The sequence below is a fragment of the Triticum dicoccoides genome, chromosome 3A (assembly GCF_002162155.2).
Source record: "Triticum dicoccoides isolate Atlit2015 ecotype Zavitan chromosome 3A, WEW_v2.0, whole genome shotgun sequence".
Taxonomy (NCBI): Eukaryota; Viridiplantae; Streptophyta; class Magnoliopsida; order Poales; family Poaceae; genus Triticum; species Triticum dicoccoides.
The window spans coordinates 682,592,532-682,597,193 of NC_041384.1; positions in this window are offsets into that span (position 1 = coordinate 682,592,532).

Below are 4,662 nucleotides of genomic sequence, written 5' to 3' on the forward strand. Positions count from 1 at the left end.
GGTGTGGTTTGGATCTAAATCCTCGTCCCCTTAAATAGGCGGCTCATTCACGTGGCTAGGGGTGTAAATGTAAAAACACCCTGACTTTTCGTATTCGTTTGACATGTGGAAGACGACCATTATTGGGTGTAGAAGCCAAGGAGCGCTACATTTACAAGAAACCGGACATTATTCAACAGGTACACGAAATTTGAAGGAGAACCTGCCTTGCAATGCCGAAGACAATATGCGCGCCGGACTCGTCGTCATTGAAGCCTGGTTCAGGGGCTACTGAGGGAGTCCTGGATTAGGGGGTGTCCGGATAGCCGGACTATACCTTTGGCCGGACCCCTGGACATGAAGATACAAGATTGAAGACTTCGTCTCGTGTCCGAAAGGGACTTTCCTTGGCGTGGAAGACAAGCTTGGCGATACGGATATGTAGATCTCCTACCATTGTAACCGACTCTGTGTAACCCTAGCCCTCTCCGGTGTCTATATAAACCGAAGGGTTTTAGTCCGTAGGGCGAAGAACAATCACAATATACAATCATACCATAGGCTAGCTTCTAGGGTTTAGCCTCCTTGATCTCGTGGTAGATCTACTCTTGTACTACCCATATCATCAATATCAATCAAGCAGGACATAGGGTTTTACCTCCATCAAGAGGGCCCAAACCTGGGTAAAACATTGTGTCCCTTGCCTCCTGTTACCATCCGCCTAGACGCACAGTTCGGGACCCCCTACCCGAGATCCGCCGGTTTTGACACCGACAGCGAGCCATTGATATTAAATGGATCTTCAAGAGGAAGATGGATGCTGATAGTAGTGTCACTATCTACAAAGCTAGAATTGTCGCAAAGAGGTTTTCAACAAGTTCAAGGTGTTGACTACGATGATAGTTTCTCACTCGTATCTATGCTTAAGTCTGTCCGAATCATGGTAGTAATTGCCGCATTTTATGAAATCTGGCAAGTGGATAGACAAAACTGCATTCCTTAATGGATTTATTAAAGAAGAGTTGTATATGATGCAACCAGAAGGTTTTGTCAATCCCAAAGGTACTAACAAAATATGCAAGCTCCAGCGATCCATCTATGGACTGGTGCAAGCATCTCGGAGTTGGAATATACGCTTTGATAAGTTGATCAAAGCATAGAGTTTTATACAGACTTGCGGTGAAGCCTGTGTTTACAAGAAAGTGAGTGGGAGCATTACAGCATTTCTGATAAGTATATGTGAATGACATATTGTTGATCGGAGATAATGTAGAATTAATCTGCAAAGCATAAAGGAACATTTGAAAGGAGTTTTTCAAAGAAAGACCTCAGTGAACCTGCTTACATATTGAGCATCAAGATCTATAGAGATAGATCAAGACACTTGATAAGTTTTTCAATGAGTACATACCTTGACAAGATTTTGAAGTAGTTCAAAATGGAACAATCAAAAAGGAGTTCTTGCCTGTGTTACAAGGTGTGAAGTTGAGTAAGACTGAAAACCCGACCACGACAGAAGATAGAGAGAGAATGAAAGTCATTCCCTATGCCTCAGCCATAGGTTCTATAAAGTATGCCATGCTGTGTACCAGACCTATTGTATACCCTGCCCTGAGTTTGGCAAGGGAGTACAATAGTGATCTAGGAGTAGATCACTAGACATTGGTCAAAAATATCCTTAGTGGAATAAGGATATGTTTCTCGATTATGGAGGTGACAAAAGGTTCGTCGTAAAGGGTTACGTCATGCAAGTTTTGACACTGATCCAGATGACTCTAGGTCTCAATCTGGATACATATTGAAAGTGGAAGCAATTAGCTAGAGTAGCTCCGTGTAGAGCATTGTTGACATAGAAATTTGCAAAATACGTACGGATCTGAATGTGGCAGACCCGTTGACTAAACTTCTCTCTCAAGCAAAACATGATCACACCTTAGTACTCTTTGGGTGTTAATCACATAGCGATGTGAACTAGATTATTGACTCTAGTAAACCCTTTGGGTGTTGGTCACATGTCGATGTGAACTATGGGTGTTAATCACATGGTGATGTGAACTATTGGTATTAAATCACATGGCGATGTGAACTAGATTATTGACTCTAGTGCAAGTGGGAGACTGAAGGAAATATGCCCTAGAGGCAATAATAAAGTTATTATTTATTTCCTTATATCATGATAAATGTTTATTATTCATGCTAGAATTGTATTAACCGGAAACATAATACATGTGTGAATACATAGACAAATAGAGTGTCACTAGTATGCCTCTACTTGACTAGCTCGTTGATCAAAGATGGTTATGTTTCCTAATCATAGACATGAGTTGTCATTTGATTAACGAGATCACATCATTAGGAGAATGATGTGATTGACTTGACCCATTCCGTTAGCTTAGCACTTTATCGTTTAGTTTGTCGCTATTGCTTTCTTCATGGCTTATACATGTTCCTATGACTATGAGATTATGCAACTCCCGTTTACCGGAGGAACACTTTGTGTGCTACCAAACGTCACAACGTAACTGGGTGATTATAAAGGTGCTCTACAGGTGTCTCTGAAGGTACTTGTTGGGTTGGCGTATTTTGGGATTAGGATTTGTCACTCCGATTGTCGGAGAGGTATCTCTGGGCCCTCTCGGTAATGCACATCACCTAAGACTTGCAAGCATTGCAACTAATGAGTTAGTTGCAAGATGATGTATTACGGAACGAGTAAAGAGACTTGCCGGTAACAAGATTGAACTAGGTATTGAGATGCCGACGATCGAATCTCGGGCAAGTAACATACCGATGACAAAGGGAACAACGTATGTTGTTATGCGGTCTGACCGATAAAGATCTTCGTAGAATATGTAGGAGCCAATATGAGCATCCAGGTTCCGCTATTGGTTATTGACCAGAGACGTGTCTCGGTTATGTCTACATAGTTCTCGAACCCGTAGGGTCCGCACGCTTAACGCTACGATGACAGTTATATTATGAGTTTATATGTTTTGATGTACCGAAGGAGTTCGGAGTCCCGGATGAGATGGGGACATCATGAGGAGTCTTGAAATGGTCGAGACGTAAAGATCGATATATTGGACGACTATATTCGGACTTCGGAAGGTTCCGAGTGATTCGGGTATTTTTCGGAGTACCGGGGAGTTACGGGAATTCGCTGGGGAGTATATGGGCCTTATTGGGCCATACGGGAATAGAGGAGATAAGCCAAAAGGAAGGAGGCCTGCGCCCCCCCCCCTCTGGTCCGAATTGGACAAGGGGTGCAGCCCCCTTGTCCTTCTCCCTCTCCTCCTCTTTCCTTTACTCCTACTCCAACAAGGAAAGGAGGAGTCCTACTCCCGGTGGGAGTAGGACTCCCCCCTTGGCACGCCCTCCTTCTAGGCCGGCCGCCTTCCCCCTTGCTCCTTTATATATAGGGGCAGGGGGGCACCCCATGACACACAAGTTGATCTTCGTGATCGTTCCTTAGCCGTGTGCAGTGCCCCCTTCCACCATATTCCACCTCGGTCATATCGTAGCGGTGCTTAGGCGAAGCCCTGCGTCAGTAGAACATCATCATTGTCATCACGCCATCGTGTTGACGAAACTCTCCCTCAACACTCGGCTGGATCGAAGCTCGAGGGACGTCACCGAGTTGAACGTGTGCAGAACTCGGAGGTGCCGTACGTTCGATACTTGGATCGGTCGGATCGGGAAGACGTACGACTACTTCCTCTACGTTGTGTCAACACTTCCGTTGCCGGTCTACGAGGGTACGTAGACAACACTCTCTCCTCTCGTTGCTATGCATCACCATGATCTTGCGTGTGCGTAGGAATTTTTTTGAAATTACTACGTTCCCCAACACTTATCAAATCCGTTGCTCAAGCTATTCCCACTTACTCTATGGCTTGCTTCAAATTGCCACGGGGTTTATGTCAGCATATTAACGGTATTTTGAGGAAGTTTTGGTGGGGTTCTCAGAATGGCGAGAGGAAAACAACATGGGTGTCATGGGAAGTTATGTCACAGTCTAAGTCCATGGGGGGGGATGGGCTTCAGAGATATCGAGTTCTTCAACCTGGCTTGCTGGCCCAACAAGCATGGAGGCTCCTTACCGAGCCAAACACTCTTAGTGCCCGGATTTTGAAGGATGTTTACTTCCCTGCGTCCATAATCCTTGAGGCAGAGGTGGGAAAGAATCCATCTCAAGTGTGGCGGTCCATTATTGAAGGCCGAGACTCTCTCAAGCTCGGCTTAAATAAGAGAATTGGTCTGGGAAACGGCACAAATATATAGAATGATAACTGGATCCCCAGGGACTTTAAACTTTGACCGGTATGTCCAAAAACTACAAACCCTCCCGAGCTGGTCTCCGAGCTCATAAACCCTGTTATAGCTTCTTGGAACCGGGCCATCTTGGATGAGCATTTCTACGCGATGGATATAGAAGCAATCCTGAACATCCCTCTCAGTAACCGAGTCCGCAGGACTTCTGGTCATGGCATTATGAACGGAAGGGCACCTACACAATGCGGTCAGCCTACCGGCTCATGTACTCAATCAAACAGCAAAGAACCGACTGGCTCGAGCACAATGAGGGCCACTCCAATGGCGCAACGGACAGCAGGTGTTGGGCAAAACTATGGGGTGCTCCGGTCCCCTCCAAGGTCCGTGTTTTTGCTTGGCGGCTGGCTAGAA